Source organism: Ambystoma mexicanum, chromosome 2p (genome assembly GCF_040938575.1).
Source record: "Ambystoma mexicanum isolate Mex_15411 chromosome 2p, UKY_AmexF1_1, whole genome shotgun sequence".
Lineage (NCBI taxonomy): Eukaryota > Metazoa > Chordata > Amphibia > Caudata > Ambystomatidae > Ambystoma > Ambystoma mexicanum.
The window spans coordinates 922,580,344-922,597,348 of record NC_090923.1 but is presented as its reverse complement, the minus strand read 5'-3'; the positions used below and the strand labels follow the sequence as shown (position 1 = coordinate 922,597,348).

General features: G+C 50.5%; 1 protein-coding gene across 4 annotated transcripts in view; it reads left to right on the top strand.

Moving 5' to 3' along the window:
* SYMPK (symplekin scaffold protein) overlaps positions 1–17,005 on the top strand; it is a 1,074,521-nt gene that overhangs the window by 201,618 nt on the left and 855,898 nt on the right. The window lies entirely within an intron of this gene.

The window sequence follows — 17,005 nt, the reverse complement described above, 5'->3', positions numbered from 1 at the left end:
ATCTCGCAGCGCTTTCAATCTTCAAGCGCACTGCGGAGGAACCATTGTATTTCAAACTACCTCTAGTGTTACAATTTCTCAAGGGATTAACTAATGTTTATCCTCCAAAACCATTCCAAGTTCCCTTATGGGACTTAAATTTAGTCTTAAACTTCCGAATGGGCACGCCATTCGAACCACTTCACTCTTGTTCGCTGAGATTTCTCACGCTTAAAACTGTCCTATTGGTAGCACTAACATCTGCTAGGAGGGTGAGCGAGCTACAAGCTCTCTCCTGTAAACCCCCACATACAATTTTCCACAAGGACAAAGTTGTCCTACAGGTGAAGCCTAATTTCCTCCCAAAGGTGGTTTCTGAATTTCATATTACTCAGAAAATTACCTTACCTTCGTTCTAGCCTCCTCCCCATCCGGGGAAAGAGGAAGAAAGGCTACATAGGCTGGACCCAAGGCGAGCTCTAAGCTTTTACATCAGCAGAATGGCTAGGATCAGGCAAGCAGACCAACTGTTTGTAGGATACTCGGGTCACAAATTGGGATTACCCATAACAAAACAAACCATTTCCAGGTGGATTATTTTGGCCATTCTGGAGTGTTACAAACTGGCAGGGAAAGAGCCACCCCAAAATCTTAGGGCTCATTCAACCAGGGGTATCGCCGCCTCTTTGGCCCTCCAAAGAGGGGTACCGGTCAGAGACATATGTGCAGCTGCCACATGGTCGTCCGCACATACATTCACAACATTTTACAACCTGGATTCCTCCACTAGTCAAGAGACCAGATTTGGCAAAGCCATATTACATTCGGTTCATCCCTAAAGGGATACATGACATCCTTACTCCCACCTCCAATTACATGCCACTGCTATGGGAGTCTATCAAAGATAAGGAATACATCGGAGGACACAATCCCTTCGAAGAACAAGTTACTACTTACCTTCGACCTCTCCCCTTTGGCTTGGTCGGACCAATCGACCCCAAGACAAACTCATCTGGAAATCCTCTTGGAGCTGGCTGTACTTCATTGCTGCTGCCTAAACCGATTGCCAGGGAGAGGAACACCAGAATCGAGTGTGTCGTCTTTAAGTTGGATCCGAGCTCCAGGAAGATTATCCGGACTCCCATGAAGCAGGACTGACCAAGCCTGAGCCGCCTCTACAGTGCTGGACCCCAGATGCAAGGAAAGTCCATAAAGGTATCCGATAACTGTAGTGGTGCTATTTGCGAGATTCGCGAGAAGCTGAAACCGCGAAGTGCTGCTGATTTGAAGTTTGCCCATTGCTGCCGCCGACCTTCAATTTGTAGTGCCGGAGTCCCCAGACATCCTCCCTCTGGTCCCCACAACTGAGGCCCAGGAAGAACAGGATCTGCAGACCTACACAGGAAAAGAAGCCAGCTGGAACCAATTGCTTCAAACCAAAGGTACTGTAAAATTTAGGGGACTTACCTCTTGTTGCAGCCTTGCTAGTTCTCAGTTGAGACTTGTCTTGGTTGCTTTTGTAGAGTTGCTTGCAGATTTGCCCCTCATGAGCCTCCCAACTTGTGGCCTTATAGCGATTTCATTTTTTTTTTACTTACCTGCAAGAAGTGCTTCAGCTCACCTAGAGTTTTGCTAAATTAACATTGGCTATCCTGGCTCCCTGAAAAACTCATCTATCCTCTGACTTTGTGCTTTACTTATCCTTCAACAAAAGTCACACATTCGAGAACTTGTGTAGCTGGTAAAGAGTTAATTTACTTTGCATTGAGGGGTTGAAAAAGTACTTACCTACTTAACACTATTTGTTTACAATTGTTTTGTTCCCAAAACCTTTTCTTTGATACCAAACTCTGTATTGCTCTAAATGTACCAATGATAGATATATCAATGTCCACAGTGTCCTAGTTATTTAAGTCACCTCAGGGTGTAGGAAGTGTCTGTGTTCCATCCCAACTGGGTATCTACTGATTTACAGAAACAGAGTTTGTATTTTGAAGTATATTTTTGTGTTAAATATATTTGCTCCCTTCTAAAGAAGGCTTATTCAAACTGACTGTTAAATAAATAATTGCTTAATCTAAAAACCTTGAGAGTAAGTGTTTATTTGGGTACCTGTCCCTGTGAATCTGTTACAACCATACAGCTCACATTGACACCTCTTGAGATAACCCTGGCTGTTCAGTCACTCTACCAACTTGTGTGGTACATGCTTATACCAAAGGTTGGGTGAACTATTGTATTGTATTTGGTTATTTATATAGCGCTCTTTACCCATTTGTGTGGCCTCAATGTGTTTTTTCTCTATTGGAATGCCTTTGGTGACTGTGGGAAATTCTAGGGAGTTTAGCTTAGGAGATGCATGTGTGCATGTTGCCTTTGTAAGACTTGGGTGACATGCAAGGCTCAGCTAAGCAGCCCACGAGAGGTCAGACACGTGGGTGGGCGCTGTTGAGGATTTTAGAAAGATTGCTATTGTGCAGAGAGTCTTTGCGAGGCCAGCTATACCGGGTTCCTTTCAGGTGGTAGTCGCTGTATGCTAGTGGCAGAGGTGTTGAGGTACGTCAGGTGTTTGTCTGGTCGGCTTTGTGTGATGCTAGACCGGATGTGCATAGCCATATTCTGTCGTGTATGGATGCTTGGCCGTGCCTGCGGCCTGTGTCCACACTAGTGGTGTGAGATATACGTACGATAAGCTACGAAAGTGTTTGGCTGGGGCGATAATTGTCCAGGTCTAGAATTGGCAATCCTATACCAATGGGCCTAGGTTTCACAATGTAGCAGGTTTCAGCATTTTTTACACATATATGGAGGCTACACCTAGATTTCAGCATCCTGCATAGTGAGGCCTAGGTTTCTAATGCAGGCAGTATGCTTCATCATGTAATAAACCAAGAAGGAGGTTACAACTAGATTTGAGAAACCTGTATGGTGGGGAAGAGGCCCAAGCCTCACGAGGCCGTAGGTTTCAGCATATTGGACAGTAGGTTTCCGTAATAGAACAGTCATCGATGGTTTGTTGTACCTAGATTTGGGAGTACATTTGTAGTGGACGATTACTAGAATGGAGAATTCCCCGAGTGAGCGATGCTGGTTAACAATCACAGTGATTCCTTAGTGATAGGCGTGTGCCTGCCTGGGCTAATTATCTCATTGTTCGTGGTCTCTGATGTGTGCCCGCGGGCGGGGCGCTGTGAGAATGTTACGGGTGTGCCACACCGAAAGCTGCTGGCTTTCTTGGAGTTGTTGTCTGGTGTGAGTGTTGTTGTGGGTGGGTTGGTAGTGTTTCAGCTGTGCCACAACAGCTGCTGGCTTACCTGGAGTACTTGTAGGCTGGCACTGTAGATGAGCAATTGGTGGTGGTGCGTCGGGGGAAACCGCTGCGATAGCTGCCAGCCCCTGTGTTGTGATTGATGCAGGGGAGTTTATTGGTGCTGTATTCTAGGGTCCAATGGATTAGAAGAGTATTGGGAAAAGCCAGGTTTTAGGGGCTTTCCTGAATTTCGGGTGGTTTTCAGTCTTGCAAATGTGTAGGGGAAGGGAATTCCAGATTGGTCCTTGGACTGAGAAGGAACCGCCACCAAGCCTTGTGGAGCTGTGGGGTGAGATCACTAAGCGAAATGCTGTGCGAGATCTGAGGTTCCTGGAAGGTCGGTAGGGGACATTTTTGTCACAGAGGAATTCCAGGCCTGTGGTCTGGACTGCGCAGTGGGTGATACACATGGCTTTGAATAAGCTGGTGGTGTGTTGGGTAAATCTGAGTCCAACTCGCATCCAAGGTTTTTTTTTACCACATTTGAGGGTACCAGTGTTTGTCCTAGTGGTTTGGGTTATTGGATTGGTTGGGGAAGGAGCAATGTTTTCCCGCAGACTAAAATTTCACTTTTCCCAGGGTTGAGGATGAGATGGTTGGTAGTCATCCAGTGGTCAATGTCAGAAAGGCACGTTGACATGTCCGGTGTGCCAGAGCCTTCGGAATTTGGGATTTTGAGGATGATCTGTATATCTGTCTAGTTGTAGCAGGTAAGGTTGTACGAGTGGATGATTGCGGGAATGGGTTGTATGTGGAAGTTGAAGATTAGAGGTGATGTGGACTCTCCTTGGGGACACCTTTACATAATGCTTGTGATATGGATGTGAACTGGTCGAGGTGCATGATTTGCGACCGATTAGAGATAAAGGATGAGATCCATGAAAGGGCTGTACTTTTGATTCCTAGTGTTTGTAGTCTGACTAATAGAATTGAGGGATCGATGGTATAGAAGGCTGCAGAGAGGTCTAGCAGGATGAGGACCGCACAGCCGTCTGCGTCGGCTGTTCTTTTTAGGTTGTACCAGATAGAGACTAGGGAAGATTCTGTTCCCCTTAGTGGTCTGAGGCTTGATTGTGCTGGGTCTAGGAGGTTGTTGCCTTCGGCAAATTGGCCAAGCTGTTTGTAAGCCGCATGATCAATGAGTTTGGCGATGAAACGCGCATTGGAGATAGGATGGTAGTTTTGGGGGAGGAGTGGGTCAAGAGTTGGTTTTTTGAGTGTGGGTTTGATGTAGGATGTTTTTAGGGCTTTCGGGAAGTATCCTGATATGAGTGAGTGATTAAGGATTGCGCGTGCAATGTTACCTGGTGGTTAGTATTGCTAAGAGGACAAGCCTGTTGCAGTCTCCCACAAGGTACTGCATACATTCTTGCCTAACAGAGTATTTAACAGGAATTACAACACAGCCTCTGCATTCTCGCCCTGAAATTTACAACAAGGGGCAATCTGGTTCTCCAGTCAGGACAGCAATCCCCCCACTTGGATTTGTCCCCATTCAGGCAAGGAAGAAAACAAAGGGCTGCAGAGTTTTGGACTCCTCCCTCGCTTCCTCCCTTCACAGACAAACTGAAGCTTGGGCAGGGAGTCCAGGGGACTAGCACAAAGGAATTCCCCGCCTGGATGTCAGGGGAAGGAAGAAGGAAGGACAAGAAACCCTGAAATGGCAAAAACAAGACAGGGACCATTTTGGGAAAAATTAGCACCCTTGGTGCCTTTACTGCAGCTGTGAACACAGCCTGCAGTAAAGGTGCACTGAATTAGTAAAAGTTAACACTGCCACCAGCCGTTGAAGGTAAGCTTGTCCCTGTAACAGAATTTAGTATTATTGTGAAAGGGGGTACATTGTATCTCCCCAGGACTCCACATAAGGTGGGGTGTGCTCGTTTCACCAAATAAAATGTAAAAGGGATCCAAAGATCCTTTCTACCCTTGGGAACAGTAGTTCTCACAAGGTTAGGCACAGAAAGTTAAAAGGGGAGCCCCTACGGCAACCCTGCAACAGGCACTTATTGGCAAAAAGTTGTCAAAGAGGATAACTTTAAAAAGACATTATGGAGAGTCTAAAAACAGACACCAATAAAAAGAGTAAAAGATTCTGTGGGTGTGGAAAAAGGTACCCATTCACAGAGGTATAAGGAAAAATAATCAACCAGTAAAGCAAAAAGTTCCTGAGTTGACTCAGGTAACAAAGATTTACCATTTTGAATGGATTGTGTTCTCCACGTATTCCTCATCTTTGATAATTCCTAATATCCAGCTTGCTGCTTTGGAAAAAATGTTTTCCCAGTAGAGGGCGCTGTGCGTTGATGCCTGGTTGAGTCGATGACGCTCGAAGGCCTCCGTCCTGATGTCGACGTCATCACAGGTATAAGTAGCGCACATAGCGCCCATTGCTCAGTTTCGTTTTTCCACGCTTCAGAGCTTCGGTAACAGAACACTTGGTTCCGTGTGATTCTTAGAATTTCTTCATTTGTTCAGAAAATTCTTTGAGTTTTGACGAGATGGCTTCCTCATCGGCTCCGTCGACTCCTCGGTCCGGTTTTAAAAAGTGCTGCGACTGTGATGCTAAAATGTCCATGACGGACCAGCACAGGATTGCCTGTGGTGTCTAGGGGCAGAACATCTGTGTTCGGAGTGCGACGAACGCATGTCGATGACGGCCAAAACCTTGAGGGAGCGCAGAGGGAAGTTGGAGAGGTAGGCCCCAATGAATTACCCTGTCCAAACATAAATCTTCTGACGAGTGGATCCTTCCACTTCCTCATCTAGTTCACCCAAAAGGGTTGTTTGTCCTTCAAAACATAATACCCCGCCCCAATGGGAGGAATTCAGAATGAGTATGATGAAGGTGTTTGAGAACACAGCCCTCCCCCCCCCCCTGGAAAACACCTAGAGGTGATACCCTAGATGAAACACCTGGGGTAAAACAGAAGCCGGGAGTCATCGCCCCAGCTGTGGAAACTCCTAGAGAGCAATCTAATCCCTCGAATCGAGAGAAAGCCTCAGTGACACACAAAAATTAGTCATCAACGCTAAAAGAAACCCATACGGCAAGCCCTAAGAGTGCATCAACGTCCTCGGTGCCAACATCGTAGGAGAAACCATCTGCACCTCGAGTGTCGACCTCCTCGACGCAGTATATGACGATTCCATCGACGCTATCGTCAAAGACCTCTATGCTTGTGTCGAAGCCATCGACGACTTCGTGGAAACCTTAGACATCGACCGTTTTGTCGAAGCCGTTGATGTCAACTTCGAAGTTTTCGACACTGTCAGCTCCCATTATGACATCTATAGCCCCTTCTCTTTTTGAAAAGATTTATAAACCACAACCTCGCTTGAGTATTTCAAAACTATTTCTTCAATTTATGAAGATGCAGAAGACTCGTCTGACGAGGAAAGACCATTTGGGAAATCATATTGGAAGAGTCGCGATAAATAACCTACAGGACTCTCTAGATGAGGCAAGTGGCCTGAAGTCGAATTTGGTAAGGCTGATCCAGAAGATCATGCCGAGGACAACTACAGACCACTCATGACTAGAGTAATGGAATACATAGGATGGTCCAGGTCCACACCTGTTTTCGAACAGGATGATTTAACGGACATACTGGATAAAGGACCACAGGAAGACCCTGTTGTCCCATTTCATAAGGCTCTGCAGAGGAGGGTAACTTCCAACTGTGAAAACACCCAAGGTTGTCCCGGCAGTGAATAAGAGGTTAACAGCCAAATACAGAGCTTCAACTTATGGCCCGCTATACCTTTCGAAAGACCCAACACCAGAAAGCCTGGCAGTACAAGCTGCTACTTCTTCTGGCAAACAAAATGCCTATCCCACAAATCCACAAGAAAGGGGTGACAAAAAATACGATGCCATGGCCAAGAAGGTTTTCTCGGCCGGTAGTATGGCATTAAAATCTGCTAATGCTATGTGCATGCTGGCAAGGTTTACCCACACCCTTTGGGACTGTATTTTGTTGGCGGCTGACCACATCCCCAAAGGGGAGGAACGAGACAGTTTCTTAAATATTGTCAAGGATGGGAAGGACGCTATGTGCGAATCCCTCCAGACTGGTCTCTACTCTGACCGCATCAGCAGAGGCATGGCGGCTAGTACAGTGATCCGCAAATTTGCATGGTTGCTGAAGTCAGGATCTCGAAGGTCGTACATCACAAGATGACAATAGGAGGCAGGTTGTCACGGCATCTGATAGAATGGCAGGCTATTACTTCAGATCAGTTGCCCAAGGTTACTGCCTACCTTTCCTGCAAAAACCTCAGTCATCCACCGGGGAACAACTCTTTATTTTTTTTTTTAAACTTTAGTTTTTATTAGCATTTTGTAATAAAACAGAACATTAGAAAAACCCCTGCCCCCCCCTCCAACCCACCTCCCCAACATCGACCCTCCCTCCTACCCCGTGTCCAGTTCAAAGTGATCGACAAAGGAGACTCATAATGCTCACTCCGTTCCCTGGGCCTCGGAGGCGATGCGACGGGTGACCAATTCGCCGACTGGCTTGGCGCCGACTTACCCCGGGCCGTGGGTCCCCCGGTTTATTATTATTCCTTTCGGGGCCTTAGGCACTCTTCTCAGTTCGGGGACCTACCCTTGAGGTCAATGCACATCCCAACCCCAAGTTTGTTGTACCCCATACCAGTTTGTGAGGAATGAGCTCGTGTCTTAATTCACCATGGCCGTCAGTTTGTCCATCAAGAACATGCTTTTCACCCACTCTACCTTGGAGGGGGTTTCCAGGCTCTTCCATTTCTGAGCGAGGGCCACTCTGCCCGCCCTCAGCATGGGTTCCCACATCCTTGGGTAACGGTATAGTTCCGCTTCCTCCGGGGGGAGTCCCAGTAACATGGTCAGGGGATTGTGTGGTAGGAGTTCCTCCGTTACTTCCGCTATCCAGCCCCTCACTGACCCCCAGTAGGCCTGGACCTTCGGGCAATGCCACCACATGTGGATTCTGCAGCCTGTCTGGCCGCATCCCCTAAGGCACCTTGTAGACACCCCCGGGAACATCTTTGACAGTTTTGCTGGGTCTCTGTGCCACCCCTGCAGAATTTTAAAGTTATGTTCCATATCAGAGGTGAATAGGTGCCCATGAGCGCTATTTTGAAAATTCTGGCCCAGGCGTCCTCTGAGATCTCTTTGCCTGCCAGGTCGTTCCAGAACGTGCAGAAGCTCCTCCTACCTGAAGGTCGTAAGCGTTTAGGATTTTATACATACTGGACACCGCACCCTTTATGGAGGTCGCCGAGTCAAGGAGCTTCTCGAAGGGGGTCGGTTGTCTCCTCAGGTTGGTCCCCATGACTGCTCGCAGAGGATGCCCTTAAGGCGGAGGTATTCAAAAATGGAAAGTGCTCCACCCCCAGCGCTTCCCTCAAGTCTTCATAGGATAGGAATTCGCCCTCCCTGAACATCTGGCCTGCCCATTCCAGAGCCATGTCCGACCATCGCTGGGAATGCCAGAACCCCCTGACACCCAGTTTGAGGGGGTGGCCCCATAGGGAGGTCATCGGGGACGGCCAAGAGGTTAGGTGTGCTGTCCAGGGGCCCTCCTTCCAGATGTCCCATAGAACTCCCAGTGTCGGGTGGGACCTCACATGCTTCGGGATTGTCTTGCGCGGGGCCCACAGGAGGTCACAAACCTTTAAAGGGTGGACATCCATATCCTCTAAGTATGTCCAGTACGTTCCCAGGCCCTCTTTCATATGTTCTAGGAGGACGCACAATTGGGCGGCATAGAAATATAAATGAAAGTCGGGCAGCCCAATTCCCCCCTCCTCCCGCGGTAGTCAGGGTGGTCCTCCCAGTTCTCGGGGTCTTCCCCAGCCACACAAAGTCCTGGACCCCCTTTTGAAGGTCCTTGCAAGTCTGAGCGGGGACCTTTGTTGGGAGCGCTGTGAAGAGGTACAGATGCCGTGGCAATATGTTCATCCTTACTGCAGTCATCCGGCCGTACCACGAGAGAATCATCTTGCCCCACCCCCTCAAGTCAGATGTGATCCCTGCCATTATGGGGTCATAGTTGGTGGGTCCTAGTTTCGATAAGTCCCTAGTTATGAGGATGCCCAGGTATCTTATGGCTTCTGTCTCCACCGCAATCCCGTGGAACCTGCTCAGGGGGTCTAACACCGGGTCCACTGGTCTCATTGGGAGCAGGACAGATTTAGCCGTGTTAATTTTCAGCCCCGAAAAGCGCCCGAAAGTGTCCATCAGGGCCAGGAGGGGGGGTGTGGGGGGGGGGATCAAGCTGCCCGGGTCCACCACATAAGCCAAGAAGTCATGCGCAAACAGGGAAAGGTTAAATTCCACCTCCCCCCTTCTGATTCCCTTGATGTCTGGGTGGGATCTAATAGCTATGGCTAGTGCCTACATCGTGAGGACATAGATCAGGGGGAAGAGGGGGCAACCCTGTCTTGTCCCCTGTGAGAGGGTAAATGATTCGGACAGCGACCCGTTCACCTGAACCCTTGCCGTGGGGGCTCTGTAGAGGGTGGCCACCCAACTCATGATGTGTGTCTCGAAGCCCATTCTCTGGAGAAGGAGTTCCATGTATCTCCACTCGACCCTGTCGAAGGCCTTCTCCGAGTCCAGCGAGAGGACACATGCGTTAAGCTCTGATGTTTGGGCAAAGTGGAACAGGTCTAATGTTTTACGGATGTGATCCGAGCCTTGTCTGCCCCTGATGAAGCCCACCTGATCCCCGTGGACTAACTTCGGCATGATCCCCTCCATCCGCCTCCCCACCACCGTGGCCAGGATCTTGACATCAATGTTTAACAATGATATGGGCCGATAGGAGGCACACTCTGCTGGGACCTTTCCTTCCTTGGGTAAAACAGTTATTATGGCCCCCATCATGGAGTCTGGGAGGGAGCCCTCCCTCCAGCACGGTGTTGAAAACTCTCACTAGTTAAGGGATCAAGGAGGAACGAAATCTCTTATAGAAATAGACTTAAAAGCCGTCTTCCCCGGGGGAGGTTCCCACCTTCATTCCACTGATCACCCATCCACCTCCTCCTCCGTGACCGGGCCCACCAACCCCTCTGACATCTCTCTCGACAGGGACGGGATTTGTATGGAATTCAGGAAGTCCTCTATTTGGGAATTGCCCCCGTTATATTCAGATGAGTATAGTGACTTGTAGTATTGGCGAAAGGCCTCTCCTATGTGGGGGGTGTCGCAGCCAAGGGCCCCCCGGCTGTCCCTTACCTCCTTCACCCTTTTGCTTCTCTGGACCTCTCTCAACTTCCAGGCCAAGATGCTATCCGCTTTGTCCCCCTTGTCGTAGTATTTTTGTTTTACCATTTGGAGGCTCCTCTCCGTTTTGTGTAGGAGTAGGTCTTTTAGCTGGAGCCTGTAGTCCTCCAGTGCAGCCACCTGGTCGCTCCCCAAGGCCCGTTCCGGAGTGCCCCCCGGTTGGAGACAAGCTATTTACTCCCGCAGGGTTTTTTCCTAGGCCTCCCTCTCCCTTTTCTTCTGGGCTCCCATTTTTATAAGTACTCCTCTTAGGGTTGCCTTAAAGGCGTCCCAGAGTGTGTGCGTGCCTACCTCCCCGTTATCATTGAGGTCGAAGAATTCCGCTATAGCGTCCAGGGCAGCTTCGGCATGGGCCCAGTCTCTCAATAGGGTGTCATTACATTTCTATCAACCCTTGCGTTCCCTACACCAGCCCACCGCTAAGGCGACTCGGACCAAGTCATGGTCTGACTAAGGGACCGGGTCTATCCTATAGCCTGTGACATATGGGCGAAGGATCTCATCCACCAGAATATAATCTATCCTAGAGAACGCGTTGTGGATGGTGGAGTAGTAAGAAAAGGAGGGAACACCTGTTCGGGGGGTCGGGATAGTTTCTGCCAGGCCCAAGCACTCATTTGCCCTCTGGAAGCTTCGAGCCATGGCTTTGTCTGCCGGTTTAGGGTTTTGGGGGCCTAACCGCTTTCTGTCCCTGGATGGGTCCAGGACCATATTGAAATCTCCTCCCACCACCAAGGGACCCTACACAAACAGTCTGAGCCTGTCTCTTACTCCTTCCCAGAATAGGGCTTGACCTTCATTCGGGCCATACACTACCGCCAAGGTTAGGGGAGAGCCCTGTAAGGAGCCGCGCACCATCAGGTAACGGCCCTCGGGGTCCTTCAGGACTGACTCTTTCTCGAAACCCACGCCCCTGGCTATCGGGATGGCCACCCCTCTTTTCTTCGCCCTGTGGGATGCGTGAAAAACCTCCTCGATTCCTCCCCCTCGCATTTTGGGCTCTTTCCCCCGTGCCCAGTGTGTTTCTTGCACGAAGAGCAAGTCTTGTTTCGCCCTCCTAAATTCCCTACAGATCAGGGACCTTTTCGTAGGGGTGTTCAAACCCCGCACATTCCGGGTACCCACTCCCAGGGTCGGTCGGTCCTCAGCCATAACCTATTTTCCCTTTTTGGTGGTCAGCAATGTTGCATCGGTACTCTCTCCCTGCCTCCTCTGTTTCCTCGTTTGGACACTTATAGAACCTTTCCCCAACTGTCCCCCGTACTCCCTCCCAAACAAACCCCAGCTAATTTGTGACCCCCCACCCCGGCGTCCAGCCAGTTAGTTCCGCCATTTCTGGCATTGTGGCCGGACCACCAGCCTGTCCCCTTCGGCCAGGCGCTGTTTGCCAAGCTCGATTTCGTGAGCGACCCTCCCCCCAGCTTCGTCCCCTCGGTCGACCCTGCATTGATCGCTTTTCAGAGGGACTTTAAGTTTGACTTAACCCCAGATTCTTTGGGTCCCGTTCTATGAATGGTCAGGACTTCCCCGTTCCTCTGTGGTCATCCACTCCTCAGGGCCGGGTTTCTAGCCTTCCCCTGCTAGGACCTCAGTATATCATGTCCCCTCTTCCCTGTGGTTGTCCCTTCCATTGCCCCCATTGTACTTGCTGTTTATGGAGAAACTGTCCTCGGTGCATCCTTCGTGTCTTCCTTTTCCGCTCCACTGCAGACCCGGGAGCCCTGGTCATCAGCCCTCCGAGTCGATATGCTCCTCCTCCATTGCAGACGGCGGGGTGTTCAATTTTCTGAATTCCCTTGAACTGGTTTTTTTCCTCCTGGCACCCGACTGGCCGGGGGTGCCCCTACTGAGTGCTTCTGTGCCTACTGGGCCCCTCCGGGGGGTAGGCTCCACCACATAATCCTGGATGGATTATCCTTTTATGTCCTCCTCTGTAACCAGCAATGTTCGTTGGCCCTGGTATTCGAAGGCCAGGGAGAAGGGATATCCCCATCTGTAGCGCACTCCCATCTCCTTCAGTAGTTGTGTTAGGGGGTGGCACATTCTACGTTTGGCTAACATATAGGCGGAGAGGTCCTGAAAAATGGATATCTGGGCGTTATTGTAAGTAATTACCCCCGCCTTCCTTCCTTCTTCCAGTACTTTAGTTTTTTCGGTATAGTAGTGGAACCGAACCAGTACCGATCTGGGGCTCCCTGCCCTACCCCCTGCCCTGTGCACCTGGTCGAACGTGGGTTCAGTAGTCATTTCCTCTGCAAACCGAGTAATAATGTCCTTCATAACTCGGGTCAAATCTCGCTTCCGTCTCGCCCTCCGATTCGCCCTCCGATTCCGGGACCCCAAAAAGTCTAAGGTTGTTCCTCCTTTCCCTATTTTCATAGTCATCCATCTGCCTGGCTCTTTCCTCGTCCCTCTTCTCCAAGGCCGTTAGCCGCATATCAAATTGAACCTCCTGGGAAGCCGAGGAAGACTGGTTGGTTTCCACTTGTAGGAGTCTGTCCTCGACTTTGTCCACCCTTTGGTCCATCTTTTCGAACTTCTGGGCGATGTCAGATCTCCTGGAGAATGGAGGCGAAGCCCCTCTCTATCGTCAATGCGGGCTGTGTCGAGGTCTCTGGGTGAGCCATGTCCCTGGTGCGAGTTGGGCCACTGGTGTTGCTCTCCGTCTCCCTGTAGCGGAAAGCCTGCAGTCTCTCTTGCCAGTTTATCTAGTCATGCTGTACACCCACCGCAGGGTCTGCCTCGGGCTGGGAGGCCCACGGGGGGGTGCCACCCCGCCCTGTAGGGACCTGGATGGAGCGTCTCGGGGGAGCTTGAGAATGGTATGCGCTCCTTTGTGGGCGGGGGGGCAGTCTTCAGGCGGGCACTCGCCCCACCAACTCTGGATGGGGGCCTCTCGCCTCGGCGCTGGTGATGTTTCTCCAGGTAAGTGAGTCGCTGTTGCCATTCCGCTACCTCTGGCCGAAGCCTTTCGTCGCCAGGCGGGCACACGCCCTTTGGCCGGGCCCAGGGGCCTCCACCTGCTGGGGCTGGATGCGGGTATGCGCTGTCCCCTCGCTTGTCTTCGGGACGGGAGCGGCCACTGAGGCCCTGGAGCCCTCAGAAGCGGGGGGGCACGCTTCCCCCTCCAACTGTCGGATTGCCGTGGTCCGTTGTTGTTGTGGGGGCCTTCTGCAGGGCGATGCAGTCGATGGCGGCCCTGCGCCGGGGGGGCGGACCGCAACCGCAGGGATGAGGCGGCGCCACTTCCGCCTTCCGTGGTGTGGTGCGTTGCGGGGGGCCCTCGTTCCCGAAGTCGCTTGTCTTCTTGTACCACCTCCGGAGGGCGTCGGGCCCCGATGCCTCGGCCGCCCAGTTCCCGCCGGCAAGTGGATGAGAGGGGCCGGGCCCTTCGCCTGGACTTCCTCACCTCGGCGGGCCGCTCCTCCTTTACCAGCGCCGGGGCCGAAGCGTGCCCCGTCGTTCCTCCGTCACCGCTAGTAAACCGGTTTCCCGGGGTCCTGGAGTTTCGCTCTTTCACGCAGGTGCCTCACGGGGGGGGGTCACTGCCGCGGACCTGTCGAGTGAATCCGCCTTGGGGATACCGGGGGGGGGGCTCACTCCCCTGAATAGGCCCAGCCTCGGCGGGAACCCAACAATCAGGCAGCCATTACCTGTGCTCCCCCTGGGGGCCTCGGAACAACTCTTTAAAGGTTCTGGATCCGCTCCTTATGTAGGAGAGTTTAACCCTGCTGGAGAAAGGTGCTATGGAACCCGTACCTGTAGCAGAGAGGAACAAGGGTTGGTGCTCCCCTTATTATTTAATTCCAAAGAAGGACGGAGGAGTGAGACCCATCTTGGAATTAAGAGTTCTTCAGGAAGGACAAGTTCAAGATGGTTACCCTTTCTCAGATCCTTCAGGCCCTCCAGCTTCAGGATTGGATGTTATCATTGGACCTCCAGGATGCTTGCTTTCATGTGCCGATCCTTCACAAGCACAGACAGTACCTGAGGTTCGCCATTGGCAACTCTCACTATCAGTTTTGGGTTCTGCCATTTGGGCTAACCTCCACCCCAAGGGCTTTCACCAAGCTAATGGTGGTAGTGACAGCGAGTCTCAGGAGAGGGGGGATTCACGTCTACCCCTATCTGGATGACTGACTCATCAGGGCCAGTTCCCCAGAACAAGCCCTGGATCATCTCAGCTATACTTGCCACTCCCTCCACAGGCTGGGCTTCTCCCTCAGCTTCAAGAAGTCCCAAATGATACCTTCACAAAGACTCCAGTTTATCGGAGCAATCCTGGATGCATCCCTGGGAAAAGCCCTGCCATCATAGGTGAGGGCTCAAGACATTCTGCAGATGGTGACAAAATTCCAGAATGCTCAACATTTTCCGGCAATCGACTTTCTGAGGTTGCTCGGTCTCATGGCATCCTGCATTTTTCTGGTGCCAGAGGTTCGCCTGAGAATGGGATCTCTTCAATGGGCTCTCGGGACCTGTGGTCACAATTCTCAAGAAGGATGTCAGATCTCCTACATATCCTAGACAGTCTCATTGGATCTTCAGTGGTGGGCCTGTCGGGGAAAACATCTTGGGAAAACATCTTGAAAGGAGAACCATTTTGGCAACCATAGCTGGAGATAACAGTAGTAATGGATGCCTCACTCATGGGGTGGGGAACCCATACCAGCGATTTAACCATCATCAGTCGTTGGTCTCTATTGCAGTCCAAACTACATATCAACCTTTTAGAGCTGGGGGCTATCATACTAGCTTCTGAAGGCCTTCCTGCCAGCTGTACAGGGAAATAATTTCCTGATAATGACGGACCGCACAGTGGCCATGTACTACCTCAACAAAAGAGGAGGTGTAGGGTCCCTACCACTTTGCAGAGAGCAATGCAGCCTTGGTTCTGGGCATTTAATGTTAAATGTTAAAGGTAATTGTACCGCGCACCGTCACTAACAGAGTTGGTACCCAGGCGCTCTGGCAGATCTGCAAACGAGAAGGCAGGATGGGTTAGTAAGTTGAAGAGGGAGTAAGATAGTGAGAGAGGTGGTGGTCTGTTGGCAGCTTCAGCATGGTATACACCGTGTGCTGAGCTTTGCGATTATCGGATCGATGTCAGACCTCGTGTGCTGTTGGTGCGGCTTATGTGTTGTTGCAGTGTGGCAAGTGCATGCAGTTTGCGGTGCGTGAGGTGATTGTGTGAGTTCTTGAGTGAGTTAAGTATGCAGAGAGTTTGAGGTTTTTGTTTAGTGGGTTATATGATTTGCAGCTAATCTTCACAGTATCCCTAAATGCCTTGATTTTGGGAATTCTTCATGGATGGGAAAGGCCCTAGTCGCAGTAAGCTCCATTTCAGCGTACAATTGACAGGTGTGGGCTATACAGGTCATAAATTGGGTCTAGCCATCACCAAACAAACCATCTCTAGATGGATTATTTTAACAATTTCAGAATGGTACAGATTGACCGGTGAAGACCCCCCCCGCCACCCCCACCCGAGCATCTAAGGGCTCATTTGACCAGGGGTGTCGCAACTTCGTCTGCTTTGCAGAGGGGGTGTTCCAATAAAGGATATTTGTGCAGCTGCCACATGGTTGTCAGCACACACCTTTACGAAATACTGGAGTCTGGATTCCTCCACTAGCCAAGATTCTGCTTTTGGAAAAGCAGTACTGCACTCTGTGCATACTTGGTCACTTGAATTTTGCTCCCTCCTCCAAATTATGTAATTGCTTTGGGAGTGTATCAAAGATAAGGAATACGTGGGAGGACACAATCCATTCGAAGAACAAGTTACTTAACCATGGTAGCGTTCTTTCGACTGGATGTTGATCCCACATATTCCTTATCGGCCCTCCCATCCTACCCCGCATTAAAACTTCTCTAGTGGTTACAGTCTGCGCTCTCTCAAGGGGAGTAACTGTCTAACTCAAGACGGTGCTTCGCTCTTCAAAACGAAACTGAGGAACAGGTGCTGCGCACGCTACTTATACTTGTGATGATGTCGACATCAGGACGGAGGCCTCGAGGGACATCGACTCGACCAGGCATCGACGCACAGCTCCCTCTACTGGGAAAACATTTTTTCCGAAGAAGCAAGCTGGATATTAGGAAATATCAAAGATGAGGAATACGTGGGAGGAACATCCAGTCGAAACAACATTACCATGGATAAGTAACTTGTTCTTCTATGAAAATCTTACCTAAAAGCAGGTAATCCATGTTTGAGGCACATTCTGAATTACATTGGAAGTGGGTTTCAGGGAGAGTGCTTGGTAGGTTCCCTCTGAGCAAATGTACTCACCAGCAGACTTAGTGGAATTCGTGTCGACAAAGAGATCGTTGTACAGAGCACTGGATGTTGTGAGCTGTTGGGATTGACAATGAGGGGGTGGGCTGATGAAGGTGCGATGCATGCTGCCCCTTCACAATTGCATGGGAGCAGAGAC